At 40.9% G+C, this 14,533-nt stretch overlaps 1 long non-coding RNA gene across 2 annotated transcripts; it reads left to right on the plus strand.

The window, feature by feature from the left end:
- LOC110404499 lies at positions 839-14,190 on the plus strand. 2 transcript variants are annotated; one of them, XR_002442282.1, is made up of 3 exons: positions 839-886; positions 12,126-12,311; positions 12,925-14,190. It is a non-coding gene; the product is annotated as an uncharacterized LOC110404499 (long non-coding RNA). The 2 variants fall into 2 exon arrangements; XR_002442283.1 differs by lacking the exon at positions 839-886 and adding an exon at positions 11,914-12,017.

The following is a 14,533-nucleotide window of genomic DNA, read 5'->3' on the forward strand; positions in this document are numbered from 1 at the left end:
TACCTATGCGACCTACTGTAGGGAATCAGCTTTAGCAGATGGGTTGGACTTGATGATCTCTAGAGGTCCCTTCTAGCTCCTGCAATTCTGTGGTTCTGTGATTACATTAATTTACTTCACTTGGCCCTGCAACAGTAGGACCATGGTTACTTACATATTCTCCCTTGCTATTTCTAACCTCTTTGTAAACCGTCAATAAGCATTCTGGAGATAGTTAGATTAAAAGTAATATCAAGCATATGTCTGATTAGTATTTTAAGTCCATGAGGATCAAATCTAAAAATGTTGGATTTTTATCTAGCAAGTTCAAATTAACTGATAAAGCTGTAAAAGTATATGCTTTAAAGCCCTTTTATAATCATTAACTGATGAGAGTTTTTATATGCCGAAATACAACCACCTATGCAGCGACTGCAGAATGAAAAGGCAGGTTTTGACTTCATTTTAGTAACAGGGCAGTTCCCTGTGGGAAAAGGTCCTTTTTTTTCTGGAAGGCTAGGAATGAACGGTGACAAGGGGAAACTTCTTAACTTTTCATTTTTGGTCAGTTGACTTCACAGGTTGTGGTCTGATCCTCTGCAAAGGGACAAGGTGCACTCAGTGTTTGAAGGCACTGAGCTTCTTCATTTTGTTTCTAAAATAAGGTTTAAACCCAGCCTTTCAGAGAGGTGTTGTAGCAGAAATGCTAAGTCATAGCTTGAAGCAGTGATTAAGCACCTGGTGGGAAGGCAGGGCCAACCCAGGGAAACTCAGGTGCATGCAATATACCTGAGTGATTGGAAGGGGTGGAGCCAGGATCCACCCCTTCCCAGACCTCATTTAAGGGTTGGCAGTGGAGGTGAGGACATCTTCCTGGAGGGTCCTGTGTACTTGAGGTCTTCTGAAGGTTAGGAGATTCTTTTATTTCTGTCTTTCTGCTATTATATCTAGGTGGATCCTCACTCTCTGTAGCTTAGGACCTTGCTACCCTGCTATTTTGTTATGTTTTCTATTGTGTTCAGGTGTCTATGCTCATATCCTTGCTGATGTCAGTCTGTGCTATTATAATCTCTTACCTCAGGATGATCTTCTTCCAGTTTCCTCCATTTCAGTTGTGCAGTTTCCTCCAGCCCTGGCATCCCAAGTAGGCTTGGGAAGAGCGTATCCATTCAGTGACCAACTCTTGGGAAGAATGGCTTCTTTGCTGTATGACAGATATTTCACTTGAAGTAACTGCTGGGTTCTTGATTCCCCAAGGCCCCATTCCTCCATGTTATACACTGTTAAGTAGCTGTCATGTTCCACCCCAGAAGAGAGTGTGTTTCAGTGATGGGTGAACTAATTCTTATTCTTTCTGCTTCATTGATATAATGGGGTGTCATTAATCTTTGTAAATTCTTTGGAGGTTGTCATATGGGAGATAGTGTCCATGTGACAAATATTAAATTAATTAGGACTAGCTGCATTCTGTTTTTAAAAAAGAAAAACAAAAAAGTAAAGGAAAAAAATCAACACCTTGAATTGCATCTGTAGTGGCTATTTATTGGTTTTGTGAGTGGCACTGAAGGATCTGTACGGAGTAGGATTATGTCAGAGAACACTGTGATGATCTGAAAGGTAAAACTATCCTCTGCTGATAAACTTTTACTGCCATCATTTGAGGAACAGTTCTTTCTCCACACTAAATTCAAAACCATAATCCCTTAGGGAAGAGGCTAGTGCATTAAGGACAGTGCATCCATCAAATGTACCACCCAGTCCCCTTGAGCTTCTTCTTTTGGAATGGCAAGATTTATGGGGTTTCTGCCACTTAGTACCTCACAAGAAAAAAGCAGTATTAAAAAATGACACAAAGCTGCAAAGTTTGGCATAAACTCTACTAAGTGTCATGGCTTTCAACATAGCAATGAGCAAAATCATCCAGACAGAGCACTCTGATCTTCCACATGGTTAGGCCAGTCCTGAAGTTCTTTGCCTAGCAAAATCTCTTTGGAGTACAGAGAGGGTGTACCTCAGTAAGAACACCAACCCTTGCTCAGGTAGGTATGTGTAGGTGTATTTAGGAGCGTGCCAGTAACGCTGCTAATGCACGGACTGCTAGAAGGAACAGCTGTACCGGTAAATTTCTGGTTGTCCTTTGGCTGGGCTAGAAGCAAGTGTCTGGCTATTGAGATAAAGCATTGGTGGTGTCTGGTGATCTCAAGAAATGATCTTGAGCATTTTCTGGGGAAATGCTACCAAATAACATGGACAATGTTAGCTCAGAAAACCAAGAGTGTGTTCAAAACTGCATCAAGTGCAAACCCTTCATGTTGTGGTGCTATAGGACTTAAAGGAAAGCTACCAGTATTGAAAGTATAGAGATGGATTTTTTTCACAAAAATACATCTGCATGTTTCTATTGATGTTTTTTGTGCAACTTTGAAATTTCATTTCACATATCTTAAGGGAAATCTTTGATTATCCAATCAGAATAGGAAAATAAAAGCATGCCTTGCATTCAACTATATTAGCAAGCATAGTATCAGGCAGTAACGCCTTCATTATAGCAATCCGAGTACTTCCTGAATAATTCAGAAGTGCCAAACAGAAGACTTGTTGCTTGGATGTGCTAATGAAAATATCAAGGGAATTAATTAACAGTCAATTATATCAATTTTAGATTTGGACATTGATTATGATGCTAAAAGCAAAATCTACATTTTTACTATACATAATTCCTTACTTCTGTATACCATAACTCAGCTTAATTATTCAAATTCAAAAGTGAAAGGAAATACAAATTCAGATTATTTTTCATGCTTTTCTCTCCTTTTCAATATGGTCAATCTAAATAAGATAGAAGGCATGGTAGAAACACATGTGCATCTTTTGTAACTAAGGTGACAGATTTTGCTAGTGTGCTTTGTAGTAATACACTTTGGGAAAATGAGTTTGAATTCAGAAGATAACAAAAATAAACTTATAATGTGGACATGTGTACATATTTTCAAGTTTCTTTTAATTCCGGAAAAAGGATTATTTTTGTATTTTAATATATCAGTTTTTCCAAAAGTGAAGTTATTCTTTGTTTAACACTACGAAGAGACAAGCTTACCAAGAACTGTTTTCTTAAACTCCATGCATTCTTTTTAAAAAGATAACATTTTCTGATCTTTGGTATTAGAGGAAAGCATGTCATTGAAATAAGTTTTTGCATGATTTGGCATGAGTTGTCTAGACTGGTTTATGAAAAATGACAGCTAGTAGGAAAGTAATTAAAAATGTATTTTGCTGAAAGCAAAAGTATTTTTGGAATCTATAACAACCATCTTTAATTTGCCAACCATTTCCACAATTATTTTATATTAGCTGGAGGATCTTGTATTCTAGAAAATATGTGTATTGATAGCTTTCTGGCTTGATCTTCTCACAAATTCTGCTCTTGTAAGAAAATTACGAGAGCTGAAAAAGTGATCAAATAATACATTCAAATCTCTGTGGCATCCTTTATGAATTATTACGATTGACAGTAGATGGTGATAGGACTCTCTTCCATGGATGGAATGTTCCTGCATTTTGGCTGGAGCTGAAGGAAACATTGCTTTACTTGGAGCTAATATTTCTCAGGTTTCAATGTAGTAAAGCTGTGTCCCTAGCTTAAGAAAAACAAAACAAAACAGGAGTCTGGTAAATGGGGAAAATCATAATCTGGGCTCAGAGCCATATATTGCGATACAGACTTTTCTCTAATAATGAAGGAGCTGAGCTCTTACTGCTAGTGCTGGAGAGCCCTTGTTACTCATGGAATCATTCAATATCAGAATAATTCAGTACCCTTCTGCACTTCACTGAATCCCTGGTCTTGTGTGGCCTAGAGCTGCCAAAACCTTGCTGTACGCTATTTCAGGAAACTCTGGATGTGAGCAAGACCAAGGTACGTCCCTATACTGGGAGGCTGAGGAGTTAGAAACGAATACAGAGAAGTCAGAGCACCACCTAAAAACAGACCCGCTCCTCAGCTTTTCCTTCAAATAAGCAATCTCTAATTGCATACTAAGCCTTACTCTCCAGAGGCCACTATTTACTTTTAGAGCTTAATGGAAAATTCAGGCATGCATCTTTGCTGCCCCTAAAAAGATAGGGAAGCCGAAGGCTCCTTTTCTGCATTATGAGGAGCAGGAATGTTGTAGCACTGTTAGGCTGCCTGCTGACATCCTGGGGTGTAGGAAACAGGATTTGGCCCAACCCTGTTGCCCCTAGAAATAGGAGCAATAGGACTGTGTTGGTTCTCCCGGGAGCAGTGGTGGCCACATGCCTCAGACCTCTGCAAGTCGTCATGGCCAAGCATAGGGACTCGGGGCACACTGATGGGCAGAGGGTTTCCCATGCACTCATTCAAGTGTGTCCCCTTCCAAGAATGGCATAAACAATTTCTTCCAATGAGCTTATTATGCTGATGTACATTTATCATTCTCAGGTTATATTTCTGATTCAGTGCTCTAGATGAGAAATCAAATCTGAAAGACAGCAGTGAATGTGTTATCATTTACTTTAAAGCTGAAGATTAAGTTAAAGTATTAATAACAATAAACTGATGGCTGTAAACACACTTGATAGTCCATTGATCTGTGCCTGCCATTCATTGTTCCCTGGTATTCTTGGTGAGCATTTTATTTATCATGCTGTCATCCTCTTATCAAGTATCCATTCCATACTGGATCCGCGTTTATAAGTCTGGAACCAGCTTTCTTATGAAGAAATTCAATTATTTCACTGTGATGAGTACTCCTAAAAGCTACAGGATAAGTAACCCTATGTGCTGTGTTTCCTGAGATGTATTCTGGTTTTGAATCATAATGAAAACTTTTTAAACTTCTGTTATTAGACAAACTGAATGTTAGAGCTGTTTTTTCTTGTTCTTCCTCAGTTAAGCAGCCTCTTCTTGACTGTCAGAGTCCGACAGTGTGCGGGTGTCTCCAGGCACTCAGCCTTCTCTCCTCCATACCTCTGCTTGTTCTGCCCTGTGGATTTTCCTTGCCTACTCATCTCAGAGCAAAATCATAAAATCATTTGAATTGGAAGGGACCTTTAAGAGTCATCTAGTCCAAGTCCACTGCAATGAACAGGGACACCTACAGCTCCATCAGGTGCTCAGAGCCCAGCCTGACCTTGAGCATCTCCAATGACAAGGCATTCCACCTCCTCTCTGAGCAACCTGTTCCAGTGCCTCACCACCCTTATTGAAAATAACTTCGTTACATCCAAACTAGATCTCCCCTCTTTTCATCTGAAAACTTTTCCCCTTGTCCTATCACAATAGATGCTGCGAAAGAGTCTGTCCCCTTCTTTCTTGCAGCTCTCCTTTAGCTATTGAAAAAAATGTTCTCCTTTAATTGTTTTGCACGGTCAGACATAGTTAATCCACACTTATTTCATCCATATGTTGAAGTATCCCAAATACTTAACACAAATGATCAGGTTTTTTTTTTTAAGGAAGAGAAGACAACTCCCAAACTTACAGGCTTCATTTTTTTTTTTCTTGAGCTCACACAAGTCAATGCAGTTCGCAGCTATTCAGTGGTGGCAGCCCAAACTCTGCTGTCAGTGGCCTTGTGTCAACGCAGGCTTGGAGGGAAGTTCAGAAATCAGTGGAATGATTGCAGGTTTGCATGCATATAGCTGACAGATTTTGTCCTCGATATTCATGATCTTTCCTGTGGCATTAACTAAATGTGTATAATAATTTATGTTGTCATTTAAATTTAAAAGAGACTTTCTGGGCAGCACTATTTTTCCTGTTAAATCTTGCGAAGAACACCTTGAACTACATTTTAATATGAATAGTTAACTAATGCAGATCACTGAAAAACAGACGGTGTATAATGCGAGAAGAACCAACGAAAAAAATCATCCTGGGTTTTACACTAGCTGAAGTTTGTGAATGATTTTCCAGTGCAAAGTATTTTGTGCTAATCCAGTTTTGTGTGAAATGTTCTTAGGATAAGCTCCTATCAACTGACCCACTAGTTGTGTGCAATATATACAGAGAGGATATTAGTTATGGATTACAGACATTTCTCCACAAAGCATTTTGTTAAGTCCTGCCAATTGCAAGACAAGGGCTATTATTCTGTATTGCCCTCTTTGACTAAGCCTGGATTAGCAAATGCCCCTCTTTGATTTCCTGTTGTAAAGTCGCCTTCCGAAGTGCAGATTGTTGGGCAGATGTCCTTAGTGGTGCGGGGACAGCAACGCTGGCTGTGAGGAGCAGAATTCACCCCTGTGCACTCAGCTCTAGGTCTGAAGGCATCTGTCACAGCTGAGATTTCCTAATTCTGGAAGCAGTTGAAAAGCAATCGCTCAGAAGCGGTGTGAGTTGCTGTTAACCGTCCCAGCTGGAAAACACAGCACAAAACCCATCAGTGAGCCCTCTGAAATTTTTACGTTTGTCCCAATTCCACTCCCCCATGAAATCCTCCTCATCTTGTTTTGGCTGCACCTGAAATTCAATGTTAAGTGGAAGCTTTGTCTAACTATAACTTGCCTGGCTGGTGGCAGCAGGGGCAATGCAGGGTGTTGGCAGCAGGCACTGGGGCACCTTCCCCTCTGTATCAGCGCATCCTGAGGGTGCTGGGACTTCTCCTGCGGCTGCAGGTGCTGCCTGTGCTGGGTGCTTCTTTGCTGCTTCTGGGCAAGAAACATGCTGGCAACTAGATCTCCTCTGCATCCCCTTTGTGCGCATTTCTTATTTTTCCATTTCAACTCCTCCCCGCTTCCCTCTCCTGCCTTATTGGAGTCATTAATGAGGGTGTAAGCCATCCCCTTAGCAGACAGCCGTACATTTTGGGCTTGATGACCCTGATCCTCCTCATGCTCAGCCTATCTCCTTTCAATTGTTTCATCAGCTGCGTGACTGCCGGCTCGCACCTGACAAGTGACAAGTCTCAGGCTCCTGCTGACTAGATAATCAAAGTCTTGTCAGAGCTGTCAATACCCTGCAGATAGGAGAGGACAAAGAGAGGAAAGGTTTCTACAGAAACCACTGCCTTCAAAAAATACTGTCGATTCTTCTTACAGAAATCACCTGTTTGTTTCAAAACATTATTTATTACCGAAAGTACGGTCTCTGCAGAACAAGCGTGTAAGCGGAATAACGACAGCAGCTTTTAATGACACAGCCCTCCAAATCCACAGTCCCCAACATTTTGTTGAGAATTGTTGTGCAGCTCTGACTAAAAGGAAAATATTAATATTCAGCAGTCATTTAACCTTCCCAAAGAATTTAAGGGGATCGCTTCAAGCACGGGCATAATTGTTATTTGATAAAAACAAATTTTTTTAAAGCAAAGAATGCAGAAGTATGGTCTAGCCTTGTATTGCAAACCAAGGTTTTTTATGACCTCTTCCCATTTTGGACCATTTTCAAATGCAGACTTGATTTAAAATGTTAATTAAAGCACAGGGCCAATTTTTTCCCTTACTTACAGACCTTTAAGTCTGCAATCTACTGAAGTTGATGGATTTCATCTGGGTTTCACCAGCACAAGAAAGTGTTACACTTGACACGTAGTTATTTGGGTACTTCAATGTATTTAGAATGCATGTGTTAATGTTCTGAGACTGTGGGACGGAGAGATGTTCTAAATGTGATGGATTCAAGAGATTTTTTTAATACTTTGTGTATTAAAAAAGAATTACCTTTGATTTGTAAGATAGCTATATCTGGAGAATAAACTGACTTTGCTTTTTACAGCCAGAAGTCCTTTAAAATAATATCATAGATGAAGTTTCTGAAGTCCTGGTGGTATTTAATATACATCATCTTACTCTAGTACCAGGAATAAAGTAGTGGGCCTGGCCTGCTGCTGAGGGAAACTTGTATGGCATCTGGAGTACTGTGTCCAGGCCTGGGGCCCCCAACACAAGAAGGACGTGGAGCTCTTGGAAAGAGTTCAGAGGAGGGTGACCAAGATGATCAGTGGGCTGGAGCACCTCTCCTATGAGGAAAGGTTGAGGGAACTGGGCTTGTTTAGTTTGGAGAAGAGAAGGTTCCAGGGAGACCTCACTGTGGCCTTCCAATACTTGAGGGGAGCGTATAAACAGGAGGGGGATCAATTGTTTGTGAGGGTAGATAGCGATAGGACAAGGGGGAATGGTTTTAAGCTGAGACAGGGGAGATTTAGGTTAGATATTAGAAGGAAGTTTTTCATATAGAGGGTGGTGACGCACTGGAACAGGTTGACCAGGGAGGTTGTGGATGCCCTGTCCCTGGAGGCATTCAAGGCCAGGCTGGACGTGGCTCTGGGCAGCCTGGTCTAGTGGTTGGTGACCCTGCACTTAGCAGGGGGGTTGAGACTTGATGATCCTTGAGGTCCTTTTCAACCCAGGCCATTCTATGATTCTTGCCTCAGAAAAGTTGTCTCTAAGCTGACTGTTCAGTAGCACTTCTCGTGCATTTGCCTTCTGTGCTGCTTTGAGATAACTTGCGTTCTGAAAGAAGCTCTGGGTGCTCAGCTGGTGCGCCAGGCCTCCACTTTTGTGTCTGTTTATTTTTGTGAGGGGTGGCTTTCTTAGACGTCAGCAGCTCTCTGAGCTGCCTTTTGATTCTTGTGTTGGTGTTGGGCAGCAGGATGACCTGGAGGCTGGTGGGCCTGCTGGCAAGGCCAGGTGTGATGCCTTGACCTAGATGGCTGGGGACACGGTGGGCCCCTGGTGCCTGGGAGCATCCACCCGCAGAAGATAAGCCCAGCGGTGCGATGGAGGAGGCCCAGGAGGTGCAAGGCCCTGAGGACTGCTCTCAGCAGTGGCTGCCAGCGGAGCTCAGGGGAAGTTTTCTGATAGAAAGGTGTTGTTTTTTTTTTATCAGAAAATGCCGATTCGTCAAAAGCAAAACATTTCATGAAAACATCTGGCTTTCAATGAATCTTCCCGGAGAACCTAGCCTGCTAAGCAGATTTTCATTGTAAATCTGTCTGGTTTCCTGCCAGGTCACCTGCATGGCTCCTTGGCTGCTTGCCAGTGCTTGCAGCTCTAAGGTAGCCACACCAGAACGCCTGCCCTGATCTGAGACCTCGGCTCCCTGCATTTACATCTGTGTAGGAAGAGCCCTGGGCACAGGGACCCCTCCCAGGCAGAACCCCAGCTTCCCTGCAGGCTCTGAGGCAGCTTGGGTGGATTTCCATCCTCTGAAAAGTTTAGGGGAAAGGGAAAAAAAAGTTGTTCTGAAACTGAATGGGAACTGTTTCTGCAATGTTGATGCTTCCTGCAGACCACGAACTCTGAATTTGGCAGCTCTCATGTGCCAGTAGATAGAAGCAAGGTAGTGTGTCTCATGGGCTGGAGGTGGGAGCCAGCTTTGATGCTTCCAAGTGAAAGGCACTGAGGCATGTCACATGAAAACAGTCCTACTTGTGTGACATGTATGGTCATTCACAGAGTACAGGTGATATCCCTGGACCAAAGCACTTGTTTCGTTCATTTTATTTGAATTAAATGGAACTTATCAGATATGCCAGCTTGTAGCAAGTACTTATTTTCTATATAATTGTTAAACCTCAATAAGTACCTTTTAAGTAAATTAATTTTTGCGTTAGCATACAATGGATATTCTGTTAAATCCTGATTAAATACATAATTAGATGTATTTAAAGTACTTAATTTAAAGTAATAGTACTTATTCAGACAATAGTTTTCTTATTAAGAGTTAGTTTATTTGCTAATCAAATGTCACTTAAAATGTAGAGTGGGTGGGAAAGAATAATTGTATGATTTACTTGAAAGAAAGCTGTAGACAAAGTAGATGGCAGAAAGTAAACAAGCAGTGGTTTGAATGAAAACTGCTGTTACGTACTTTTCTAATTTTATCTACCTGCTTTGCGTAGACAGATCAAAGGGAAGGAGAGGACCCAAGGCTGTGCCGGGGATGGGCTGATGCTCACTTCCAGATGAATAGTCATCCCTTGTATCCTCTTTGCTCTGTTCTTCAATACCTCTTTTTTTTCTCTTTTATTAACTTATAAAACTGGGTAAAACTCAGTGATTAGCAGTCAGGTTTCTTCCAGCACTGCTGTGCATGGCTGAGGTGTGTGTTTACTTCCTTGGTGGCCAGTCTCTTTAGCATCCTTTTGCTTGCACTTAGTTTCTGGAAGTCAGGATGCAGGCACTTACAGAGCTACAAGATTACGGATTGTGCTGATGGTAAAAGCTAAGCATAATGGGTTATCATCTGTGTATACCGTCTCTGTATGTCCTGTGGATATGTTCATTCTGCTTTCTGCGAATGAAATTAGTTTGGTTAACGTTCATGATACACGTGCAGCCATCCAGAGGCTGCACCACTGAGGCTGGAAGCTTGTTAACAAAGTTCCTGTTTTAGCTGAGTCTGATAAGCAGTGCAGTGGTCGGGCTGTTAAAATAATATTTAGCTTTTAGATGAAAAGGCTGCCGATGGAATTTTGCAATTATTTATGAAAACACAAAAGTCACTTTGGCTGCTGGTGTAGTGTGGTTTTCAAGCACAGCATGATTTTGGTCTATAATGCACATAGAAAGTATGATTTACACTGACTGTCCCTGTTATAAAAGGTTGCCTTTATACTGCTATGTGGTGTGCAGAACTGTAGTATAACACACCTGTAATCTTGAATTCCCCAGGTTTTGCTGAAACTGGTGAGGGGCCAGAGAGCTGGCCTTTGGTGCCAAAGGAGTTCAGGCTTCATGACTCCGAGGCCTGCTCTTGGATAAACAGCACAAGGGATGCTTACTGTGTGGAGGAGTTTAAAAAAAAATTAAAAAATCAAGTCTTTTCCAGAATGTTTTAGGTTTTGAAAAGGCCCTTATTTGTGTTTTGATGACTTGATGATTTTGACCACAGGGCAACAATAAAAATCCTATCAGAATGGTTAAGGAACGTTTTCATTAAATTCTTTGCAACTTTCCTCAGTAAAGGAGAGCCCTCACTTAGTGTGCCCTGTTTTTGAATTCCCTGTTTTTGGTGGTGCTTCAGGCAACCCTTCCCTCTCCATGGTACGACAGCCATCCCTTCCTTTCTGCAGTTCAGATGTTGCCGATGTGACAGCAGTGAGCACTGATGTGGGCTCAGCTCTGCTAAACGTGGGAGCTGTGGCCTCTCAGGAGCTTGGCGTCCTCCTGCTTCCCACTGGGACAGTGACAGGAAGAGATGGGGAGGTCTTGCATCGCCTGGTAATTAATTGATTCTCTGCATCACTTGGGAGCTTAACAGCCCCATCTCCAAACCCAGAATTCTCAAATTGCCTTTGCAGCATGCTGAGATATCTCTGGCAGCACGCGAGGGCCTGACTTTCAGGGTTTTGTGGGATTTCTGAAGCTTTCCCCTGTTGCTAATCTCTCCTGCATGAAAAAGGCAGAGGGTAATGATGGATGTGAGGATGATACAACACTGAGGCAGAGAATTATTCAGGGTGAAGAAATGATCTGGGTTTCTTTTAGGTATTCTTTTAATGGACTGCTTGGTGATTGTGGAACTCACACAAAATAAGAAATATTCAGCCAAGTTGTTTCCCTTTTTGAGAAAAGTATAATGTTATCAAAAGTAGATCTATAGATCTTACTGCTTGGAAATCTGGTAGTTAATGTGTCAAAATCCTTCATATAGTTGTGTCAAGATTATACTCAAATTGTGTGTCTCCAATTCATTCTGGGGAATTTTGCATTGAAATCTCCTTCTAGGAAGTATTTGAGCTATTTGCAGAGTATATAAAGAACCGGCATCTCATTGTGTCAAAACACTGTTATGGGCACACACACACACACACACACACCCCCAGGGAGACTCCTGTGGCTAAGGTTTACTGTTTCTTCCTTTGTGAAAGATGAAGAATCTTAGCTCTATGTTTTTACATGTAGAAGATGTGTGTTTCTATGGAAATGTCATAACAGTTGTATACAGAATGCAAATGGTGTTTTAGGGCAGATGTCAAATGGCAGGCTGTGCCTACCATCAGCTGTGCTCCACGTTATGTCTCCTGTCTTGACTACGCTGTGGTCTTCTCCGAGCTGAGAAAAGACAGTGACAAGTGAGTTGAATGAGACATAATGTAGTATCAAGGTCTTGCATGAGGTTTTTAATACTCAAGGAAAAAACTTTTCTTTTTTTCAATTATTTTATTTTTAAATGGCATAAGTGGAGAAAGGAAAGCCCTGAACAAGCGTTTCTGGCATGAGGAAGAACCAGCTTCAGCGTCTCACCCTGCCACGTGTAGAACCTCGTGTTTCCTGTACTTGCTGGCACACTTGACTGCAGCCCTTCCTTCTCCAACATGTCTCTGAGATGCTGTCCCCAAGCATGCTGGCATGTTTGCACGAAACATGTAAGTAGTGTTACACTGCATTTTTTCCACTGGAGAATATTCACTGAAGAATTTGCCATCAGGTCTCGATTAATAGGTTTTTTTCTATTGTTCCTTTCCTTATCCCAAAATATTATTTAGACAGGAGTTTGGGTCATGACTCCTTGCAGAATTTGTATTTAATATTTTTCTTAAATTATTTTTGGTAATCTATGTAAAGATTATGTACAACACAATTAATTGATATAAGTGGTTTCAATTCTCCTTAATATGACAAATCTCTAGTGTGAAATATTCTTGGTTAATGATCAACATAAAATAGATAGAGTTCATTTTTAATGCAAGTACAAGATTTGAATTAATTTGTAGTTAGAGCAGAGTTATTAAAGTGTATAATATATATACATGTGTGTTCGCTTCTTTTGTTTTTAAAGCTTTGAAGTTTAGCAGGTATGATGGTTTGGTTGGGATTTTTCTGTCTAAACTCTCTTTCCATACCAAAGCACTAAGAGAAATTTATTTAGGACTCCTCCATAGGGCATTGATATCTCTATGTGCTAATACTCTCCTAGAAGATGTGTTCTGGTTTGCAGGGACTTGTGCTTTTGCTTGATCCTAACTGTTGGGTTTACAGGTATGATCCATCGGCCCAATTTCCATCTGCTACAGGAGTACTTTCTGTCTCTGAGAATCCAGCCTGCCCATGGAGATAGGCTCTCTCGCAGAGTGCAGTGGGTTTTTGCATGCTAATCTACCTTGAGCAGAGTATTAAGCAACAGAGGGCGCACAGGGTAAGAGTGTTAGAAATGGATTAACATAAAACTACATACCATTATCACGGTCTCACTTTCCTAGGTTTAATGAGTGACATTCCTTAATATTACTATTAAATTTATAGCAGTGAGATAAGCATCACATTTTCCTATGATTGCATTAAAGTTGAAGGAAAAAATATCAGGAGATGTGCCAAATGGAATTGAATGTCGCTTAAAGGATGCGTGGGATGGAAGAAGCAACTTGCAGGGAACATCTGTTTCTGCTGGACCTTGTCACTTTTCTGTCAGTTGGAACTCTGAGTTAACCAGATTCCTTTAAATTTAAAAAGTGTTGTGTTTAAGATATAGCACAGTTCAAATATAACCATCCACTATGCTGGAGTTTGTACATGTCATGGAACTACTTTCTAGGTGAGGACAGAACTTGGTGCGAACAAAACTGCTTGTATTTTCTTTCAGTACGGAGTGTGAGTGAGAGCTGGAGGGATTTAAAGTGGTTTAATCCTCACTGTTCTTCATATTCTCACTGTTTCACAGGTCGGTGAGCTGCAGCATTTGTGTTGTATTTGAAAATACATATCTTCAGTCTGTTGGCCAGATACCAAAACTTGTCCAAAAATACAACCAAAAGACTTACTTAGGCTTTCAGAGTCTTAGTTACTTTGTTTGGTTTACATAGTCCAAAAAAACATACATCAACATAAGAGCAAATGTCAGTCTGTACTTCTGTGCAAGCTCTTTGTGGACACCCTAAAGAGCCAAACTAGCCCAAGGAGTTGGGGCAGCATTTCCTAACCCCAGTGTGTCCTCCGCTTGCTCTCTGATGGAACCGTGGGATGTGCTGGGGAGGAAGGAGAGCTTCTGTCATCTCTTGAAAGCAACAACACACATGCTCTGCTGTCTTCCCCAAGACTTTTCCCTAAAAAAAAAAGTACTTCTATCGTGGTACACTTTGATTCTTTAATTTCCCAACGTTTTTTAAAAGGAAAGCAAATATTTCCTTGAAACATTTTTAATGGAACAGATGTGAATTTATCTAAAAACATTTTGGTGGCAAATGTTAGACTTGTGTTACCATGAAATGCTTTTAATATGAAAGAGATCACAGCAGTTAAATTTTTTTAGGGCATAAATTTAACTGTAAATGTAATAAAGAATTAAATAGTACCCTACATCACTCTTAATATTTTCTCTACAAATTATGTGTTTATTATTGTTGTCTTTAAAAGTACAGTAAAAATATATGGCATTGCTTATTAAAAGCTTTAGATAAAATAATCGCAGTCTCTTAAAAATAATTTTAGAAGGTATAGAGTCTTCATGCTGTAGTTGTGGTGATGCCAGTTAATGCTGTGACGTTTCTTCTCACAAGCTATGAGGCATCATTACTTCAGTAAAGGACTTCTGAAGAGACCCACTGCACTTCTTGTAGTGGTGCTGGTGAAAAGTGGGCATTATTCGCCTCTT

Source organism: Numida meleagris, chromosome 10 (genome assembly GCF_002078875.1).
Source record: "Numida meleagris isolate 19003 breed g44 Domestic line chromosome 10, NumMel1.0, whole genome shotgun sequence".
NCBI classification, from domain to species: Eukaryota; Metazoa; Chordata; class Aves; order Galliformes; family Numididae; genus Numida; species Numida meleagris.